The following is a 23,207-nucleotide window of genomic DNA, read 5'->3' on the forward strand; positions in this document are numbered from 1 at the left end:
CTACAATATTATGTTGGTGCCAACAATTGTACTATCTTGCCAAAATGTACATTATTGTGCCTCAAAGGCATACAGATGCAGGATCTTAATTTGATAACTATTTTGTTGCTGAGAATTTTCCTGCACCGCAGGAAATGTAGAGGAGCTTTGTGATTTACATAAATTCACTGAAAACCTACACTAACACAGGGCTGCTGAGGGGAGGACGGCTCATAATAATGGATGAAATGGAGTGAGTGGAATGATATCAACTACATGGAAATGTGGTTGATACCATTCCATTAATTCTGTTCCAGTCATTACTATGAGCCCGTCCTCCCCAATTAATGTGCCGCCGGCTGCCTGTTCCTAATTTTGGCCAGCTAAAGTGCCTTGCAAAAGTATTCAGGGACAGTATTCATAATTTTTTTTAAATGTGGGGGGGATTTTATGTAATGGAAATACACAAAATAGTCCAAATTGGTGAAGTTAAATTAAAAAGAATTAAAAAAAAACAGAATAGTGGTGTGTGCATATGTATTGCTATGAAGCCCCTAAATCAGATCTGGTGCAACCAATTACCTTCAGAAGTCACATAATTAGTTAAATAAAGTCCAACTGTGTGCAATCTAAGTATCACATGATCTGTCACATAATCTCAGTATATATACACCTGTTCTGAAAGGCCCCAGAGTCTGCAACACCACTAAGCATGGGGCACCACCTAGCGAGCGGCACCATGAAGACCAAGGAGCTCTCCAAACTGAAAGTTGTGGAGAAGTATCTTGATTTGAGTATCTGTCCATAGGACCACTTTAAGCCACACACTCCACAGAGCTGGGCTTCACAGAAGAGTGGCCAGAAAAAAGGCATTGCTTAAAGTGTTCACCAAAAGGCATGTGGTAGACTCCCCAAACATATGGAAGAAGGTACTCTGGTCAGATGAAACAAATGTATATTTTTGTCCATCAAGGAGATGTCTGGTGCAAACCCAACACCTCTCATCACCCCGAGAATACCATCCTCACAGTGAAGCATGGTGGTGGCAGCATCATGCTGTGTTTTTCATCGGCAGGGACTGGGAAACTGGTCAGAATTGAAGGAATGATGGTTGGGGCTAAATATAGGGAAATTATTGAGGGAAACCTGTTTCAGTCTTCCAGAGATTTTAGACTGGAACGGAGGTTCATTTTCCAGCAGGTTAATGACCCTAAGCATACTGCTAAAGCAATACTTGAGTGGTTTAAAGGGAAACATTTGAATATCTTGGAATGGCCTAGTCAAAGCCCAGACCTCAATCCAATTGAGAATCTATTACTTAAAGATTGCTGTCCACCAGTGGAACCCATCCAACTTGAAGGAGCTGGAGCAGTTTTGCCTTGAAGAAAGGGCAAAAATCTCAGTGGCTAGATGTGCCAAGCTTATAGAGACATACCCCAAGAGACCTGCAGCTGTAATTGCTGCAAAAGGTGGCTCTACAAAGTATTGACTTTGGGGGGGTGAATAGTTACGCACGCTCAAGTCTTCTGTTTTTTTGTCTTATTTCTTGTTTGTTTCACAAGAAAAAATATTTTGCATCTTCAAAGTTGTGTAAATCAAATGATACAACCCCCCCCCCCCCCCCCCCAAAAAAAAAAAATGCATTTTAATTTCAGGTTGTATGGCAACAAAACAGGAAAAATGCCAAGGGGAGTGAATACTTTCGCAAGCCAATGTGTGTACAGACTCAGTGAGCATAGCCTTGCTGTTGAGAAAGGTTGCCGTAGACAGACTTGGCTCTCAAGAGAAGACAGGCTATGTTCACACTACCCACAAAATGAGGTGAAAACAGAGCTGTACTTCCTAACTTCTTCCCAAATGTATGACCACATTAGAGACACATATTTCCCTCAGATTACACAGACCCACGAAGAATTCTAAAACAAATCCAGTTTTGATAAACTCCAATTTTGTTTGGGGCAGCAAGTAGCCTAGTGGTTAGAGCGTTGGGCCATTAACCGAAAGGTTGGTGGATTGAATCCCTGAGCTGACAGGGTCAAATTCTGTCATTCTGCCCCTGAACAAGGCACTGTTCCTAGGACATCATTGTAAATAAGAATTTGTTCTTAACTGACTTGCCTAGTTAAAAATTTTAAAACATGCATATTTATTGGGTGAAATACCACAGTGTCCAATCACAGCAGCAACATTTGTGACCTGTTGCCACAAGAAAAGGGCAATCAGTGAAGAACAAACACCATTGTCAATACAACCCATGTTTATTTGATTTCCCTTTTGTACTTTAACTATTTGCACATCGTTACAACACTTTATATAGCCTTCATATGACGTTTGAAATGTCTCTATTATTTTGGAACTTGTGTGAGTGTAATGTTTACTGTTCACTTTTTATTGTTTATTGTTCACTTTTGTTTATCCATTTCACTTACTTTGGCAATGTTAACATACGTTTCCCATGCCAATGAAGCCCCTTGAATTGAATTGAGAGAGAGAGAGAGAAAAAAAAAGAGAGAGAGAAAAAGAGAGAGAGAGAGAGAGAGGGGGGATGCAGAGACAGAGAGAAAGAGAGAGAGAGGTGGAGAGAAATAGAAAGAGGGATGGGATGATGAAGAAGATGGATGGGGGAGGGAGGGAGGGAGGGAGGGAGGGAGGTGGTCTGATGGAGTGATGTAGTGGATGGATGGGGGAGGGAGGGAGGAGAGGAGGATAGGTCTGATGGAGTGATGGAGTGGATGGATGGGGGGAGGGAGGGAGGAGAGGGGGATAGGTTTGATGGAGTGATGTAGTGGATGGATGGGGGGAGGAAGGGAGGAGAGGGGGATAGATCTGATGGAGTGATGTAGTGGATGGATGGGGGGAGGGAGGGAGGAGAGGGGAATAGGTCTGATGGAGTGATGCTCAGCTGGGGGATGTGATGAGGTCAAATGGGGGAGTCTCTCTCTCAGGAAGCATGGGTCATACATCCTCCAGGGAAATAGAGATAGAGAGGAGGAATTCTGATCCAATAGGAGGAAAGAAAGATGGAGGGAAGGACGGTGGAGGGAAGGACAGTGGAGGGAAGGAGTGAATGACGGTGGAGGGAAGGATGGTGGAGGGAAGGATGGTGGAGGGAAGGATGGTGGAGGGAAGGACGGTGGAGGGAGGGAAGGATGGTGGAAGGAAGGAAGGAGTGAATGACGGTGGAGGGAAGGATTGTGGGGGGAAGGATGGTGGAGGGAAGGACGGTGGAGGGAGGGAAGGATGGTGGAAGGAAGGAAGGAGTGAATGACGGTGGAGGGAAGGATGGTGGGGGGAAGGATGGTGGAGGGAAGGATGGTGGAGGGAGGGAAGGATGGTGGAAGGAAGGAAGGAGTGAATGACGGTGGAGGGAAGGATGGTGGAGGGAAGGATGGTGGAGGGAAGGACGGTGGAGGGAAGGAAGGAGTGAATGACGGTGGAGGGAAGGATGGTGGAGGGAAGGAAGGAGTGAATGACGGTGGAGGGAAGGAAGGAGTGAATGACGGTGGAGGGAAGGATGGTGGGGGGAAGGATGGTGGAGGGAAGGATGGTGGAGCGAAGGATGGTGGAAGGAAGGATGGTGGAGGGAAGGAGTAAATGACGGTGGAGGGAAGGACGGTGGAGGGAAGGATGGTGGAAGGAAGGACGGTGCAAGGAAGGAGTGAATGACGGTGGAGGGAACTCCTGAACAGGCATGTCGTACTGTATGTTTTTGTACAATGTGCTCAAATGTTACAGTTGTGTTGAGTTTGTAGCCTTGTGGGCTTTTCCAAGTACCAGTTCTGTATTTGGTATTTAGTATTTATTAGTATCCCCATTAGCCGCTGCAAAAACATCTGCTAATCTTGCTGGCGTCCACATGAAACATGACATAATACTTAATACCAAACATTATTAGTCAAGGACTGAAATACATCAATTTAAAACGTCACACATAGCCTACATATCAGTACTTACACACAATATGTAGGTTGAATACATAGTACAGTGCAAATTACAATACAAGATATATAAAATGACTGTGTCTCTTCACAGTCCCCTTTGTGCACTAAGGTGTTCTTTTATCTGTTTTTTGAAACTGCTTTTATTGCTTGAGTTACCTGGGGTGGCAGAGAGTTCCATGTAGTCATGCCTCTATTTAATACTGTGCATTTCCCAGCCTCTGTTCTGGACCTGGGGACTGTGAAGAGACCTCCAGTTGCATGTTTTGTATTGTGCCGATTAGTGTCCGAACTGTGTGCCAACTGCTTGAACAGACAGTTCAGTACCTTCAACACACCAATCTCTCCTCAACTTTGCGCCAGGAGAGACTGACATGCATGTTACTGACAATTTACCTCCGTTCACATCTAAGTGTGATACGCGCTGCTTTGTTCTGGACGAACTGCAATTTAGCTACAGTACCGGTCAAAAGTTTGGACACACCTACTCATTCAAGGGTTTTTCTTTATTTTTACTATTTTCTGCATCTAATAATAGGGATGACATCAAAACTATAACACATATGGAATCATGAAGTAACCACAAAAGTGTTAAACAAATCAAAACATATTTTATATTTGAGATTCTTCAAAGTAGCCACCCTTTGCCTTGATGACAGCTTGCACACTCTTGGTATTCTTTCAACCAGCTTCACCTGGAATGTTTTTCCAACAGTCTTGAAGGAGTTCCCACATATGCTGAGCACTTGTTGGCTGCTTTTCCTTCACTTTGCAGTCCATCTCAATTGGGTTGAGGTCAGGTGATTGTGGAGGCCAGGTCATCTGATGCAGCACTCCAACACTCTCCTTCTTGGTCAAATAGCCCTTACACAGCCTGGAGCTGTTGAAAAACAAATGATAGTCCCACTAAGCGCAAACCAGATGGGATGGCGTATCACTGCAAAATGCTGTGGTAGCCATGCTGGTTAAGTGTAACTTGAATTCTAAATAAATCACCAACAGTGTCACCAGCAAAGCACCCCCACACCATCACACCTCCTCCTCCATGCTTCAAATGTGGACTCATCAGACCAAAGGACAGTCCATTGCGCGTGTTTCTTGGCCCAAGCGAGTCTCTTCTTCTTGTTGGTGTCCTTTAGTAGTGGTTTCTTTGCAGCAATTCGACCATGAAAGCCTGATTAACGCAGTCTCCTCTGAACAGTTGATGTTGAGATGTGTCTGTTACTTGAACTCTGTGAAGCATTTATTTGGGCTGCAATCTGCAATCCAATTTATTTGGGCTGTTAACTCTAATTAACTTATCCTCTGCAGAGGTAACTTTGGGTCTTCCTTTCCTGTGGCGGTCCTCATGAGAGCCAGTTTCATCATAGCGCTTGATGGTTTTTGCTACTGCTCTTGAAGAAACGTTCAAAATTCTTGAAATTTTCCGGATTGACTGACCTTCATGTTAAAGTAATGATGGACTGTCGTTTCTCTTTGTTTATTTGAGCTGTTCTTGACATAATATGGACTTGGTCTTTTACCAAATAGGGCTATCTTCTGTATACTACCCCTACCTTGTCACAACACAACTGATTGGCTCAAACACATTAAGAAGGAAAGAAATTCCACAAATTAACTTAACAAGGCGCACCTGTTAATTGAAATGCATTTCAGGGGATTACCTCATGAAGCTGGTTGACAGAAGGCCAAGAGTGTGCAAAGCTGTCATCAAGGCAAAGGGTGGCTACTTTGAAGAATCTCAAATATTAAATATGTTTTGATTTGTTAAACACTTTTTTGGTTACTACATGATTCTACATGTGATAGTTACAACATGTGTTAATTCATCGTTTTGATGTCTTCACTATTATTCAACAATGTAGAAAATAGTAAAAATAAAGAAAAACCATGGAATGTGTAGGTGTCCAAACTTTTGACTGGTACTGTATGCCCTTTTTTGCTGCACATGACCACAAAGCTGGGCAGTTGTTCCGGTGCGATAAAACTGGGGCCTGGAAGACTTGTCTGGTCGACTGAGATGTCAAGAAGGCAGAGCAACGCCCTATCATGGACAGACCTCTTCCCATTTTAGCAACCATTGAGTCTATATGTTTTGACCATGACAGCTTGCTATTTAGGGTTAAACCTGGCAGTTTAGTCTCCTCAACTTGCTCAATAGCCACATTATTCAATAATCGATCTAAACGAGGTTTACCGTTGAGCGAGTTGCTTTTGTATAAATGTGATTTTGATTTTGGAGATATTTAGCACTAGCCTGTTGGAAGTTACCCATTCTAAAAGTGACTGGAGCTTTATGTTAGGGATGTCAGTTTTTCTTTTTACTCTTGCAGACGATGTGTATACTGTTGAGTCGTCAGCATACATAGAAACACAGTATTTGATCAAACACAAGTTTTTCTAAGAGTTTGCTAAGCACTTGTAACAGGCTGATTGGTCCGCTGGTTGAACCATTAAAGGGTGCTCTGCTATTCTTGGGTAGTGGAATGACCTTTGCCCCCCTCCATGTCTGAGGGCCCACACCGTATTCTAGGCTTAAATTTCAAATGTGGCAAACAGGAGTCACAATGTGTTCCGCTACCAACCTCAGCAGTTTACCATCCAGGTTGTCAGTACCAGATGGTTTGGCCTTATTTATAGAAAAAAATGTTTTACCTCTTCCACAGCCCCTTTGTGGAACTCAAAACTACAGTCCTTGTCTTTCATTATTTAGTCCATTATGCATGACTATGAAGGCTCAGAATTTGTTGTTTGCATGTCATACCTAAGTTTGCTAATCTTATCAACAAAAACAGTTATTAAACTGGTTGGATACTGAAGGTAGTTAAAGTACTGGGACTGGAGAGTGGTAGTGGATACTGAAGGTAGTTAAAGTACTGGGACTGGAGAGTGGTAGTGGATACTGAAGGTAGTTAAAGTACTGGGACTGGAGAGTGGTAGTGGATACTGAAGGTAGTTAAAGTACTGGGACTGGAGAGTGGTAGTGGATACTGAAGGTAGTTAAAGTACTGGGACTGGAGAGTGGTAGTGGATACTGAAGGTAGTTAAAGTACTGGGACTGGAGAGTGGTAGTGGATACTGAAGGTAGTTAAAGCCCACAAATTTTCCGAAGCATTGACGGATTTGACAAATGGCCCTGTGCCACTGTGGCCCTCTGACAACATTGACTTGACCCAGCAGCAGCACAGAGCAGTAGGAGACTCCCACTTAGACTCTCAGCATCTCTATGTAAATGGCTGCTACCTGAGAACTGTCAGATGGGGATGAAAAATAGAGCTGGTAAGATGTAATACATGAAGGCAATAAAAACAGTTGATGCTCTCTCTGCTATTGCTGTACATGAGATAATGACAGAAATATGCCCACGTCTGGGTGAATTTGTCATGAATAGCAGCTATTGTTCTCTGAAATAATCAAATAGATATGTACAGTCTATATGATTTATACTGTATATGACCACCTGGGTTTCTCACTTGCTGAATGTTGTTCTAGTCTGTTTTGCAATGTTGCAATGTCTTCTTCCATCGGGTTGGTGGACTGCAGCATGGGAAGGATAGGTTTTCCAAGAAGGTATAGCTAGGATGTGTACCAAATGGCAACCCATTCTTTATGTAGTGCACTCCTTTTGACCAGAGCCCTATGGACCCTGGTCAAAATTAGTGCACTTTATAAGGAAAAGGGTGTCATTTGGGGGGCATCCTAGAGCACTTACTGCAGGTCCCTGCAGGGCAATAGCCAATGACAGGCCGGGCTGCTGGCCGCTGTGAAATATGATGGTAGTAAGACTGCTGCATTTAAAATCAGATGAGTCAGGGCTGTGGGAGAACGGTCTCTCTCTCTCCCTCTATTTCTCCCTCTCTTTCTCTCTCTCTCTCTCTCTCTCTCTCTCTCTCTCTCTCTCTCTCTCTCTCTCTCTTTATGGGCTGTGGGAGAACGGTCTCTCTCACTCTCTCCCTCTCTCTCTCTCTCTCTCTCCCCCCCCCTCTCTCTCTCTCTCTCTCTCTCTCTCTCTCTCTCTCTCTCTCTCTTTCTGGGCTGTGGGAGAATGGTTTCTCTCTCTCCCTCCCTCTCTATCTCTCTCTCTCTCTCGATTAAATTCTCTTTCTCTCTCTGGGCTGTGGGAGAAAGGTCTCTCGCTCTCTCTCGGGCTGTGGGAGAATGGTCTCACTCTCTCTGGGCTGGGGGAGAATGCTCTCTCTCTCTCTCTCTCTCTCTCTCACTTTTTCTGGGCTGGTGGAGAATGGGGTGTTCTCTCTAGCCTCTGTACTGCAGCATGGCATAACTCAGCCATGGGAAGCTGGCCTGCCTGGGCATACTGTATGTACCAGTACTTGGTATGGCTCCTAATATAATCTGGATTTTCTCAATAGAGCAAATAATCTTATTCTCTGGTTACGTACCTTTGAAAACTATTTAAAACCTCAAAGAACCCCCAGAGGATGGCACATGAAAGCACTAGAAACCCTTTATGTGGTCCTCATAGCGTCAAATAAATCATCCTGTTTGTATCCTCATGAGGTTTCTTGGGCACATCTTGTCAAATCTTGTCATTTTTCTTTGTGGTCATGGAACAACAACATAAAATCCAATCACAAGGAATGTTATGGTATCCAATCACTTCACAGAATATTACATCTCGAAATGGATGAATAATTCCATAACGACAAAGCATTCAACGGGAAACGTAATGAAGGACAAATGAATAATGAATAAGGACACATTTAATACCACTCAAATCCCATTTCATGGATGCAATTATGCCAAGACCCTGAGTGGTGAATGAGGTCAGTCAGTACATTGGTTGGTAGCCTATCTGACATGGGTTGCTGCTCTACTCTATGGTTAAATTGCTCAACAGAGGTAAATGGCAGAGTGGGAATAGACTGTTCTGAAGAGAATGGGCTGTGTGAGAAGAATGAAGGCTAAATATTGAAACATTGATTTGAAAAGAAGATCATGTTTTTACCTTTAATATAAATTAGTTTGTTTCACCAGATGGAGACAGTGAAGGAAATAGGAATTATTTATGCACATACTGTTAAAAGCTTACAATTACTGTATTGTACATGGTTTTCAGACTGGATGACTGGTTTTCAGACTGGATGAATGGTTTTCAAACTGCTAATTGGCAAAAAGAACTGTATTAAAATCAAGAACATGGAATTGTTTAATTGCATTTATCAAACACCAAGATGGTGTTTTTTGAGTGACTTGTTAAATGAATGCTTGATTCCCGTTAATCTCCTGTGTAGCATGGGCTCCATTTGCTTACTGTTGGGGAACATGATCTGCATGTAAAAACATCTCCGCCAGAGCAAAGTACAATATCATATCATATATGATAACTGATGGTTTTTGAACACTAGATGACACGGAAGTTCAGTCTTTTCTCCATAGTTTTGACACTGTTTGTTGTCAAGGCCTCTGGCACTGAGAGATAATATATTCTATTTAATTATAAAACATGCACTCTATAACCAAACCAATGACCAAAACAAATTAACACAAAAACGACAACAAAAACATGATGGTTCTCAACAACATGATGGATAGCTAGGAAAGTATCTGCCTGAAAATGTCTAAATTGCCCCTGAGAAAGTAGCATCAGTCATTTAGTTGAGGTGTGACTGCTGTGAGGCCCTGAGGAGCTGTCTGGGTCTTGTTATCAGCTTCAAAATATGACAAGACAAGTGGGACCAGCCCACGATCGGGGCTGAAGAGAGTGAGAGAGACAGGAACAACATGTATGTGGGGCGGCAGGTAGCCTAGTGGTTAGTGCGTTGGACTATCAAATCCCCGAGCTGACAAGGTAAAAATCTGTCGTTCTGCCCCTGAACAAGGCAGTTAACCCACTGTTCCTAGGCTGTCATTGAAAATAAGAATTTGTTCTTAACTGACTTGCCTAGTTAAATAAAGGTTAAACATATTTTATTTTTTTACGATAAGTGGCACCAGAGAAAATGTTGTTTTTACACGACAGGAACTAGAGCAACGACACTTGATTTCACAGAGCGTGTTTTCAACTGTACCGTTTATGGTATAAGATGCTCAACAGAGCATGTACAATACGTACCTTTAAAAATGATTTAAAACCTCAAAGAACCCCCAGAGGATGACACATGAAAGCACTAGAAACACTTTATAGGTGGTGCATCTTCTCAAAGATAGTGTGTTGTGAGTTTCCTCTTTGAATCTGTCGCTCGGCATGACGGCACCGTATAGTTTTCATGACCTTTGTCCATAAAGGTCCCACATTTGCAAGACAAACAACAATGTGGTTTTGCATCCGTAACCAGTACGTTGCCTCTGTTCCAAACGGCACCCTATTCCCAATATAGTCCCCAGTGCACTACATAGGGAATAGCCTGCCATTTGGGACACACCCACAATAAGAAAATCCCTTTGTGACCCATAACAGTAAAACACCCCTGTTCACATCACAAACATTTGAATACACTCCTACCAGCGTGAAAATCCATAGAAGCAGCTGTAAAACAGTGAGCTGTAGTCTGAAGTGTTTTGCATGTGTTGATACTGGTTACCCATAGCAGTACTGGCTAGCTGAAAGGACAGACAGATCCAGAACAGGATAAGATGCAAAGTCTCGGAGTTGATCCCGCTGTGGCCATTGTTGTGCAGTTGCGGTAGATCTATTTAGGTAAATGTCACACGCCTTTGATTAAGGCCATGGGAGCAGGCAGAGGGACACCTGTGAGATAGGACACACCTGAGATGACGAACTCCCTTGTCTGGACCAGAGGGGACAAGACACCGAAGGGCAGCATCGTTAGTGAATGTACAGTTTAGCTTGTAGCCACTGATCTAAGAGCATAGCAGAAAGTCTGCTAAATGACTAAAATTTCAAATGTAAATACATCGTGTGGAAAATCTAATAGAATAGTTCTAGAAATTGTCTTCTGAGACCAAAATGCTTCTGTCATCATCCAGTAGAAAAGGTTCATGAAGTTCTGTATTGGTCAAGCTATTCACTGTGTCTCATTATTGGGAATGATTTAGCTTTACTGAAGTCACATTTCACCTTCCACCAAAACATTAACCAATGCCCCATTTTAGATAATAGCTAATTGATGAAAGACGAAATGACAGAGTCTGACTTTGAGGGTCTGAAAGGTTGGCTTGATTGTTTTTTGATTTATATGGATATCAATTAAACCCCATCTGTTGTGATAGTCTCTTCTTTGTCCTCTACGGTGAAAGCAGATCTCTCTTTTTAAAATGACTTTTTGTTAAGACAGACATCGTTGCAGACTTAATGGTTTATGAAACACTTGTACGCGGCAGCAGTCTCTTGGAGTTTGAGAGCTATAGAAAAGGGCTGGTCCGTTGATCCAGGCTGAGCTAGAAAAGTGAAGCTGTCGATTGTAACAGAGGTGGTTCAGTGAACATGATGAGTAACCTGAGGTCTTGTGTTAGCTCCCCACGCAAATACCTAGGCTTTAGCTCAGAGGACCAACACAGTTCTGTGGCGTGTAGGTGTCCCGGGTTTGAACCCAGCGCCAGTCTCTCTCTGCCCTCTATGTAGTGCTCTTCCCCATCTGCCTGGCTAGTAACAGGTCCTCTCTCAGAGCTGGGTCATATTCATTAGCGTGCACCATTAAAAAACATTTTGCGATAGAAAATGGTTGTTTCTTATTGGACATGTTCAGGTAAATCCCTCCCTGTTCATTCTGTTTTCTTCCGTTTGGTGCTTAATGAACACGACCCTCTTCAGGCTTGTGTCTAAAGTCTATCTTCTGCCATTACCTGTGTCTGTGTTATGGCTGGCTACTGGGACTCTGCTGTTTCTCCCCAGTCTAATTATGTCACATGTTAATAGGCAGGAACCCGTGAAGAGTATCTCTCTCTCTGCCGCAGACGCAATTATAATGGCTCTGCCAAATAAAAAAAAATCAGATGACAACCGATTGTGCTGAAGAATGGGGTCACTTGAGTTTCGCATCAGAGTGACTTTATTCATCAGGAGGGTTCAAGTGGAATTTTGAATTGTTTTGAATTGAATCATGATCTTAGGGATCAGTAAAGTAGTGTAAACATGACAAATGTAACATTTCTGATGAATGATCAATGCTTAAAAGTCTGCATAACCTTGGTGTCAGTTGAGCTCTTTCTCTGAAATGATGACTTAATCTAGGGAGGACGGAGGAGAGAGAGGTGGAAGGGAGGAGAGCGAGAGGTAAAAAGGGGGTGCACGGTGAGCTCCAGGTGTGAAGCCTCACACACACGCACGCATGCACGCACGCACGCACACACACACACACACACACACACACACTGTGGGCCTTATCCAAATACCGTGGGCCCTTGAGCGACAGACACAGCCTCCCTCCCTCCCTTCTCACCTGAAAGTGAAACACATGGACGTACGGACGTGCGCACACACACACACACACACACACACACACACACACACACACACACACACACACACACACACACACACACACACACACACACACACACACACACACACACACACACACACACACACACACACACACACACACTGTGGGCCTTATCCAAATACCGTGGGCCCTTGAGTGACAGACACAGCCTCCCTCCCTCCCTTCTCACCTCTGGTTCATGTGTGAACCACCCACCACCGCCAGCCATGAGCCTAACCAGCGACAAGCCTACCACAGGGTGAGCAAAACCACCCAACCCTGCCTGTCTATACTCTTCAGTCTTCACTGAGAGCTGCCACCTAGAGAACGCAACAGTTTCTACATCCCAAATGGCACCCCATTCCCTATGTAGTACACTACTTTTGACCAGGGCCCATACATAGGGAATGCAGTGTTATTTGGACCCAGATAGGGCCTTTCCTCCTCTGCCAGCACGCCTGTTTCCTCCTGTCTCCCACGCTGCCACAGTACTCAGATTGTATCTGGTTGGACTATATGCAGTGTCAGCCCAGTTTTTATTCATGTAATGTAATCTCTGGCAGCACGGTCATAAAGCATTTCACACATGTCATGTTTCGACTCCAGGGTTGGTTTTGGGTCAGAGAGAGAGGGGAGAGAAGGGAGAGAGAGGAGAGAGAGGAGATAGAGAAGGAGAGAGAGAGGAGCACCGTGAATAGAAACAGGAGCTTAATTTGCTAAAGTGCCATTTCCTGCTGCTTAGCGTTGAGTCTGTTTCCATTAGCTTAACGAGAACATAAATATGTCTCTTCTTTTTCTCTTTAAGAAAACAGTTGGCTGGCGCAAGGAGGCTCCCTTTTCACAGTCTGCAGGATCTGCATGTGACTGCAATGTTCCATGGTACAACCAGAGGACTTTTTACTTGAGGTGACAGAGTAGCTGTGGTGTGTAAGGTTTTTCTGTCAGTTTTGCAGGCAGTGCAGTAAATGTCCAATGATCTATGGGGCCGATTCAGAACCGAGTTAAGCGACCGCAAATGGAACAAAATTCCCTTTTAATGCTCTTCTCTCTATGCGTATTCTGACCTTAAACTTAAGCATGAAAGTAGCATGCTATTCACCCGCTATTCGTTCAAGGTGTAGATCTAAGAAATGAAGGTGTGTCTACAGCATTGGAGGCTGCTGAGGGGAGGACAGCAATGTATGAGCCGTCCTGCCCTCAGCATCCTCCACTGGTCTACAGATACGCCGTATTTTGACCTTAATTCCTTCATAATTCCGCCACGTTAATGCGTGAGGAAATTGTATTTAGTTTATTTTACAATTTGTATCATTTTAAATATTAGCAACTATTGGGAGCCATCATCAGTAATACCAACATTCATTTATAAATGCCACTTTTCTTCAATTGTAGCTTACATTTTGCATCATTCCCTTCGGTTTACCTTTCCTCTGTCATGTCTGTGTAGTTGTTGCTGAGGGTCGCTAGCATTAGTGGATCATGTTAGGCTATCGTTGTGCAATAACTTGGGACATGTAGTCTATTTGAATGATGGAACTCAGACCACACTAGCAGGTTAAACGTGGAGCCTGGAGCATGGTTCACCACGACTGGACCGGTGTCATACACTTCCATGATTAGTGAGAATTGTTCAAATCTGATTTGTACACTTTTTTCCACCTTCCAATATTTCATGGTTTGAACTTGAATATGACAACCTTCAGGATGAATCAAACTACTCTATTTTTATTCATCAATATATTTTATGAGTAAAGGCTCTCCAAACCTGTTTTTTTAGTTTATGAATCATACATAATTTCCTAACCCTAAAATGTACAAGATCAGAGTATTTATAAATCTACCAGTTGGTGCTGAAGCAGAGACATTTCATTGATCCCTATAACTGAACCCGTTCTCTTGATGTATTCTGTCGACAAAATTCTAATTAAAGCTACACCGTATTTAGTATGTCTTAAGATAAATGTACTGAACCCTATTGAATGAAAACTCAGAAAATCTGTTGGTCAGTCAGTGGGAGGGTTTTCAGCTGTTGAATTAAATGTATTCAGCGCGCAAGGGAACCACACCTGCATAGCCTGTTACTCACCTGCATAAGGTGTCTGAAGACTAACTACTGAACACTTTTGGTATCACGGCTCAGACTAAGACCCATATACAGACACAGGAGGCAGATAGTACGAGTCTCAGAGTTTATTATAGTTTAGGGGGCAGGAGAAAGGTAAGTCAAGGCAAGTAAAAGGGTCGTAATCAGGAAGGTACAGGACGGCAGGCAATCGGTAGGTCAAGACAGGCAAAGGGTCGTAATCAGGAAGGTACAGGACGGCAGGCAATCGGTAGGTCAAGACAGGCAACGGGTCGTAATCCAAATCAGAGTCAGGCAGGTACAGGAAGGCGGGCGGGTTCAAGGTCAGGACAGGCAGAAAGGTCAGGACTGGCAGAAAGGTCAGGACTGGCAGAAAGATCAGGACTGGCAGAAAGGTCAGGACTGGCAGAAAGGTCAGGACTGGCAGAAAGGTCAGGACTGGCAGAAAGGTCAGGACTGGCAGAAAGGTCAGGACTGGCAGAAAGGTCAGGACTGGGAAGACTAAGAAAGAAACAACTAGAGGACGGTAATAGCTGGTAGACTGGCAACTGACAAACAGAAAAGGGAGGTATATGAGGGGAGATGGGCGACACCTGGTGGGAGGTGGAGACAAGCACAAAGACAGGTGAAACAGATCAGGGTGTGACATTTGGTTGATGTTTTCAATATAAGGCCATTCCATTAATAATAACACGATTAAGCAAGTACATTTTAGAAGGGCTAAATCACACATTTTATTTGACAAAATATGCTGATGTTTGGCTTGACTTCATTAATCAAATGAAAGTAAATACGTTCTTGAATCGGAATCCTTAACTCTGGATTTAATTTGGAATAAAGTTATGACATTCCTCTCTCTTGCTGGAATAACTCAGTTGTGGGTTAGTGGAGCTGTGGGTGCTGCAGCAACAGTCTTTGGTGCTGAGAAAACAAACTGTGAACACATCCAACACAGAGACGGCATATCCCAGAGGGACTGATGGCTCTCTCTCTGTGTTGGCTGGGACAGTCTTGGGCTGCACATCTGAAAAGACACCCTATTCACTATGGTCAAAGTAGTGTTTTATATATAGGGCATAGGGTACCATTTCAGATGTACCTTTTGGTAATATACTGGAATACAAACTATAAATGTGATTCTATAATTCTATGATTTTATGATTCTATGACTCCATAAATGTGGATTCTTATGGACGTTTACCACAGTTATGTGTTTATAGAGGACTTCCTGTATATAGAGGAAGGGAGAATAATGATGCTGATATATCTCCATTTTCTGTAGCCAGGACTAAATTATTTCCAGCCGTAACCTCAACAAGATCGTCCATACAGTCATTGGGAGCCAGCCCATTGCTACAATGACTGGCCTGTGGCTTTTGGACACCAAGGTTTGTAACCCTTTCGTAGGAACACCGTCAATACTATAGACACACTGCACAAATCCTCCATATATTATCAACTAATAGTGACATAACCTCTAACAAACGGCTGGAAATTGTTGACTCTTGTAACGTTCTTGACCTGTTTTATGTTGTTTTTGTATGTGTTTATGGTCAGGGCGTGTGTTTTGGGTGGGCAGTCTATGTTTTCTGTTTCTATGTTGGTTTTGGGTTGCCTGGTATGGCTCTTAATTAGAGGCAGGTGGTTTGCGTTTTCCTCTAATTAAGAGTCATATTTAGGTAGGGTGTTCTCACTGTTTGTTTGTGGGTGATTGTCTTCCGTATCTGTGTTATGTCTTGCACCATACGGGACTGTTCGGTTGTTCGTTTCGTTTCGATGTAGTCTGTTCCTGTCCGTGAGTTTTACGTTTTAGTTAAGTAAGTTCATGTTCAGGGTTTTTCGTTTACGTCGTTTTCTTGTTTTGTAATTTTGAAAGTGTTTTGTTTTTCGTGTTGCCATCGTCGTGTTTAAATAAAAGATGGCTTATTTCCCGAATGCTGCATTTTGGTCTGATGATCCTTCTCTCCTCTCCTCGTCCGAGGATGAGGAGAACGACAGCCTTTACAACTCTGTACCAGTACCCCCTGTATATAGCCTCGCTACTGTTATTTTATTGTTGCTCTTTAATTATTTGTTATTTTTCTATTTTCTTCTTTTTTATATATTTTTTTAATGTATTGTTTACTTCAGTTTATTTATTAAATACTTTCTAAATACTTATTTTTTCTTAACCTTTGTGTTGTCTTAAGGGTCAAAAATGAGCCGTCACTATGTTTAACAGCAGAGAAAACCACCTAAATTATATTTGTTCAACTTGAAATTTGATGACTTTTCCTAGAGTGACCTCAACATTAGATAAAGCAAAACATCGCCTTTGTTCATATTTCCATGAAAGCTGTACACCACCAGGGTACAAAGATTGTCTTAGGGTCATTTTTGACCCGGCAGTTATAAAATCATTTACACAATACAAAACCACAAAGACACACACAATGAGAAATTGAGATTACATGTGCTACTGATTGAACTCAGCCAGCAGCTCCTGAAGAGGAAGATCACCATGGTTGGCACAGTTAGAAAGAACAAGCCTGAGCTCCCCCCCTGCACTCCTCGCAACTAGGGGGAGAGAGGCCTTCTCATCAAAGTTTGCCTTCACCCCCACTACCACTCTAGAGGAACAAGAATGTGGTCGTCCTCAGCACACTGCACAAAATGGTTGAGATCAGTGATCGTGAGGATAGGAAGCCAGCCGTCATCCTGGACTACAACCACAACAAAGGAGGTGTGGAATTCCTGGACAAGGGGATTGGAACTTTAAAAAAAGGACTGTAAAACAAATACTATGTGCTGCACATGTGAGAAATACATCTGCAAAGTCCATGCACACACACTTGCATACTGTCCTACAGTTGATTGATTGAAACTTCTGTTCTTCAAGTTTTTGTTTTGTATCTATTATCTTATTTTATTCTTATTTATTGTTGTTGTTTATACACCTTGTGGGTGGGGGCAATGGTTAACAAAATGAGAAAAGACTAGTATTTTGTAGTTAAGTGGGAGAAGACTAGTATTTTGTAGTTGTACAATTCATTGTACAGTATATAAGAATATATCACTATGTTGCCAAAAAGGATCAATACTGTTATTGTTTCCCTTCAATAAAATGCATTCAAAACTAATTTCTGCACATTTCTGCTACTATCTTAGGCTATACAAGTGCTATCTCTTGCTTTAAAAGTCATGTTTACACCTATGCAGTACCTTCAGCAATAATAATAATAATAATAAACCTCTACTTTAGTAAAGAAAACAATTATGACAGGTGTGTTGTAATAAAAACGATTGGTGTCCACTGATTAGATGCAGTCTTTCTGTATTGTGAAGAGAGAAAACCCAGATATTGACAAAGTTTGTGATGAATGACAGGTTGTTTCTTCATGCAAAATAGATTTGGGGCTTAAATTAAATTAAGATTCTTTATTTTAGGGGTTTAGTGAAGGCGGGTCATTTTTTATGCTTAGAACAAATGGAGTATACAGAATGTTAAGACTACACAAGGGTTAAAATGGCATTTTTGGTTAATGGCTTGTAAGCATTTCCCTGTAAGGTCTGCACCTGTTGTATTCAGCGCATGTGACAAATAACATTATTTGATTTGTATTGATAGTTGCTGCCTTCTTGGCGTGGTCTTCCTTGAAAAAGAGGCTGGGTCTCAATGGGCTTCTCCTGGTTAAATAAAGGCTAAATAAAAAATAAAACATATGTATCCTGTTCCTCTCCACCAGGTGAGAGTGCTCTTCTCCAAAGGCCCCTTCATCTCCATCTTCGCCAGCGACCCCCACATCATCATCAAGGCCATCAACCAGAACCTGAACAGCGTGCTCAGGGACTCCAACATCAACGGCCATGACTACATGAGAAACATCGTCCACCTGTCGGTCTTCCTCAACAGCCGGGGGTTGAGCAGCGCCAGAAAGATGTGTGTGGCAGCGCCCGCTAACGGAGACACCGGAAACTCAGACGGTAATCCATACCACTCAGACGGTAAAGACAGACAGACAGACAGACAGACAGACAGACAGACACACACACCCTGTATGAAAGGAGCTGTAAAAATCTCAGACCACACACACGGGCATGTACACACGACCTCATAAAAGTTTGACTAGCATGTTAGTAATCCTGTCATTTATGATTTGACGTTATAAAACATCTAATGAATTATGCAATTTTTTTATTATCTTCAATTGATCTAATTTGATTTTTAAATAAATAATTGGCTACATTCTCCAGGTAATTAGTCTGTGACGATGAGATGGTATATCATGGTCAGGGAAAATAACATGGAACCACATTTAGAGCAACCAAAATCAGTTAGGCCTTCTCCTCACAATAATGCAGACCTAAAGTGACAATGCAGGGAGAAAGACAGACAAACAGACAGACAGACAGACAGACAGACAGACAGGCAGGCAGGCAGGCAGGCAGGCAGGCATACTGGCAGGCAGTATGGCAGGCAGGCAGGCAGGTAGACAGACAGACAGACAGACAGACACAGACAGACAGACAGACAGACAGACAGGCAGGCAGGCAGGCAGGCAGGCAGGCAGGTAGACAGGCAGGTAGACATGCAGACAGACAGGTAGACATGCAGACAGACAGGCAGGCAGGCACCAGACAGACAGATAGACAGAAAGACAGGCAGGGCTATGGGCTGCAGATCAAACATGCCTGGGAGAGAGGGCAGATGTTGCAGCAGGATGGCTGTGCGGCAGGCTAGGTAGGCCCCGGGCAAGAAGCAGCCCCAGCTGGGGAGAGCTGGGCAGAGCTGAGCAGAGCCTAGGAACTAGCTGGCTGGCTGGTTGGCTGCAGTAGTTAGTTCTTCTCTGGCTGGTTTGTCTCCAGGCCCCTTTGGCCTCGCATCGCACAGCCCAGGTACCCAGTCATCTCGCTTGGGAATGGAAGGAGAGTACAGAGAGATGAAAGACAGCTCCACAGATGTCCTCCCTGCTGGAGGTGACTGGCCCAGCCAGCATCCCCCCCCCCCTCTACCCCCCTTCTGTGTCCTTCCCCAAAACACAGTCCAACAGACTCACTTATAAATAATAAATAATATGATAACATAAAGATACACACAGACACTTTCTGACATACTTAAAACATTTAGTTTTTCATTCGTTTTTCAGCTATTACCATAGGCTCGTAGGAATGGCTGGAGCGGAATCAGTAGAATAGTATCAAATACACCAAACACAGGGTTTCAGGTGTTTGATGCCATTCCATTCACTCTGTTCCAGCCATTATTATGAGCTGTCCTCCCCTCAGCAGCCTCCCGTGTTATCCATGTATCCCAATGGCTGATCATGGCTTGCGCCGCTATCAATGAAGTCACCAGTGAGTGTATTGGAGTGCCATATAGTGAGAAAATGAAATGGCCTCAAATACATTAAACTAAATCCTACTCCTGCGTACTACCAGGATGAAGTGAGTAGGACATAAAACCAGGACATGTCTAACACCTGAAAAAGTATGACTTGTCACTGTATAACCAGAAACACTGCTTTGACATGGAGGCTATTGATGTGCGTGGCGTCTCATTGAAGTTGTTAGAGAGGAGGTTTCTGTGTGGTGTAAAGATTTGTGTCTTTAGCAACTGCCACTTCACTAAAGCTGTTAGATGCAGTTTATCATAACACACTGCTCCTTATTACGGACCACTATCTTAGTGCTCATCACTGCATTCTCTACTAGAAAGTTGGTTGGCTGCTAGGTTTTCACTTCTAAAGACCTTATCACTGTACCTAACATCTTTTGTAAACTTACGACATATGAGTTACCGCCCCCCGGTCTTAGGGATGATTAACTCTGGAAATTTCGTTGGTCTCTACTGAGTTAGGTAAATCATCTTTAAGTTTTTTTGCACCTTCTTTGTGGAACAAACTTCAAAATGTTCTTAAATGTGATGTTCTGGTGCCTCTAGGGTAATTCAGAAAACTGATTGAGGACCGTATTACTGATGAATGTGATGTTCTGGTGCCTCTGGGGTAATTCAGAAAACTGATTGAGGACCGTATTACTGATGAATGTGATGTTCTGGTGCCTCTGGGGTAATTCAGAAAACTGATTGAGGACCGTATTACTGATGAATGTGTTTGTTCTGGTGCCTCTGGGGTAATTCAGAAAACTGATTGAGGACCGTATTACTGATGAATGTGTTTGTTCTGGTGCCTCTGGGGTAATTCAGAAAACTGATTGAGGACCGTATTACTGATGAATATGTTTGTTCTGGTGCCTCTGGGGTAATTCAGAAAACTGATTGAGGACCGTATTACTGATGAATATGTTTGTTTTTTATGAACGTGGTTTTCTTTCTGCTTGCATTTTGTGTTTATATTGATGCGTGTATTTTCTGTAATTAGTGTAAATCAGGGCTCATCTGTAAAAGAGACCTTGGTCTCAGTATGACTCCCTGATAAAATAAAGTTTAATTAAATAAAATAAAAATATTGATCATGATATCATGATGTACGTGTATGAGTAGTGTACTGTAACGTAGCGTAGCAAAGTGTAACCTAATGTAGTGTAACCTAATGTAGTGTAACGTAATGTAGTGTAGCCTAATGTAGTGTAACGTAATGTAGTGTAGCCTAATGTAGTGTAGCGTAATGTAGTGTAGCCTAATGTAGTGTAATCTAATGTAGTGTAATCTAATGTAGTGTAGCCTAATGTAGTGTAGCCTAATGTAGTGTAATCTAATGTAGTGAAGCCTAATGTAGTGTAGCCTAATGTAGTGTAGCCTAATGTAGTGTAATCTAATGTAGTGTAACGTAATGTAGTGAAGCCTAATGTAGTGTAGCCTAATGTAGTATAGCGTAATGTAGTGAAGCCTAATGTAGTGTAGCCTAATGTAGTGTAGCCTAATGTAGTGTAGCCTAATGTAGTGTAATCTAATGTAGTGTAACGTAATGTAGTGAAGCCTAATGTAGTGAAGCCTAATGTAGTCTAGCGTAATGTAGTGTAACCTAATGTAGTGTAGCCTACTGTAGTGTAGCCTAATGTAGTGTAATCTAATGTAGTGTAATCTAATGTAGTCTAGCGTAATGTAGTGTAACTTAATGTAGTGTAGCCTACTGTAGTGTAGCCTATTGTAGTGTAATCTAATGTAGTGTAATCTAATGTAGTGTAGCCTAATGTAGTGTAATCTAATGTAGTGTAGCCTAATGTAGTCTAGCGTAATGTAGTGTAACCTAATGTAATGTAGCCTAATGTAGTGTAGCCTAATGTAGTGTAATCTAATGTAGTGTAGCCTAATGTAGTGTAATCTAATGTAGTGTAGCCTAATGTAGTGTAGCCTACTGTAGTGTAGCCTAATGTAGTGTAATCTAATGTAGTGTAATCTAATGTAGTCTAGCGTAATGTAGTGTAACTTAATGTAGTGTAGCCTACTGTAGTGTAGCCTATTGTAGTGTAATCTAATGTAGTGTAATCTAATGTAGTGTAGCCTAATGTAGTGTAATCTAATGTAGTGTAGCCTAATGTAGTCTAGCGTAATGTAGTGTAACCTAATGTAATGTAGCCTAATGTAGTGTAGCCTAATGTAGTGTAATCTAATGTAGTGTAGCCTAATGTAGTGTAATCTAATGTAGTGTAGCCTAATGTAGTGTAGCCTACTGTAGTGTAGCCTAATGTAGTGTAATCTAATGTAGTGTAATCTAATGTAGTGTAGCCTAATGTAGTGTAATCTAATGTAGTGTAGCCTAATGTAGTCTAGCGTAATGTAGTGTAACCTAATGTAATGTAGCCTAATGTAGTGTAGCCTAATGTAGTGTAATCTAATGTAGTGTAGCCTAATGTAGTGTAATCTAATGTAGTGTAGCCTAATGTAGTGTAGCCTACTGTAGTGTAACCTAATGTAGTGTAAACTAATGTAATGTAGCCTAATGTAGCGTAATGTAATGTAGTGTTGCGTAATTTAGTGTAATCTAATGTAGCGTAGCCTAATGTAGTGTAATCTAATGTAGTGAAGCCTAATGTAGTCTAGCGTAATGTAGTGTAACCTAATGTAATGTAGCCTAATGTAGCGTAGCGTAATGTAGTGTAATCTAATGTAGTGTAATCTAATGTAGTGTAGCCTAATGTAGTGTAGCGTAATGTAGTGTAACCTAATGTAATGTAGCCTAATGTAGTCTAGCGTAATGTAGTGTAACCTAATGTAATGTAGCCTAATGTAGTGTAGCATAATCTAATGTAGTGTAATCTAATGTAGTGAAGCCTAATGTAGTGTAGCGTAATGTAGTGTAATCTAATGTAGTGTAGCCTAATGTAGTGTAATCTAATGTAGTGAAGCCTAATGTAGTGTAGCGTAATGTAGTGTAATCTAATGTAGTGTAGCGTAATGTAGTGTAGCCTAATGTAGCGTAATCTAATGTAGTGTAATCTAATGTAGTGTAGCCTAATGTAGTGTAGCCTAATGTAGTGTAATCTAATGTAGTGTAGCCTAATGTAGTCTAGCGTAATGTAGTGTAACCTAATGTAGTGTAGCCTACTGTAGTGTAGCCTAATGTAGTGTAATCTAATGTAGTGTAATCTAATGTAGTGTAGCCTAATGTAGTGTAATCTAATGTAGTGTAATCTAATGTAGTGTAGCCTAATGTAGTGTAATCTAATGTAGTGTAGCCTAATGTAGTCTAGCGTAATGTAGTGTAACCTAATGTAGTGTAGCCTACTGTAGTGTAGCCTAATGTAGTGTAATCTAATGTAGTGTAATCTAATGTAGTCTAGCATAATGTAGTGTAACCTAATGTAGTGTAGCCTACTGTAGTGTAGCCTAATGTAGTTTAATCTAATGTAGTGTAATCTAATGTA

At 42.2% G+C, this 23,207-nt stretch overlaps 1 long non-coding RNA gene across 1 annotated transcript in view; it reads left to right on the forward strand.

Annotated features, from left to right (window-relative positions):
• The window catches only part of LOC129817134 (uncharacterized), a 74,226-nt gene that overhangs the window by 13,261 nt on the left and 37,758 nt on the right, over positions 1-23,207 (forward strand). Inside the window, exon 2 of the long non-coding RNA XR_008753664.1 lies at positions 18,128-18,365. This is a non-coding gene — a long non-coding RNA (uncharacterized LOC129817134). The remainder of the gene's footprint in view (positions 1-18,127; positions 18,366-23,207) is intronic.

Source organism: Salvelinus fontinalis, chromosome 20, assembly GCF_029448725.1.
Source record: "Salvelinus fontinalis isolate EN_2023a chromosome 20, ASM2944872v1, whole genome shotgun sequence".
Classification (NCBI taxonomy): domain Eukaryota; kingdom Metazoa; phylum Chordata; class Actinopteri; order Salmoniformes; family Salmonidae; genus Salvelinus; species Salvelinus fontinalis.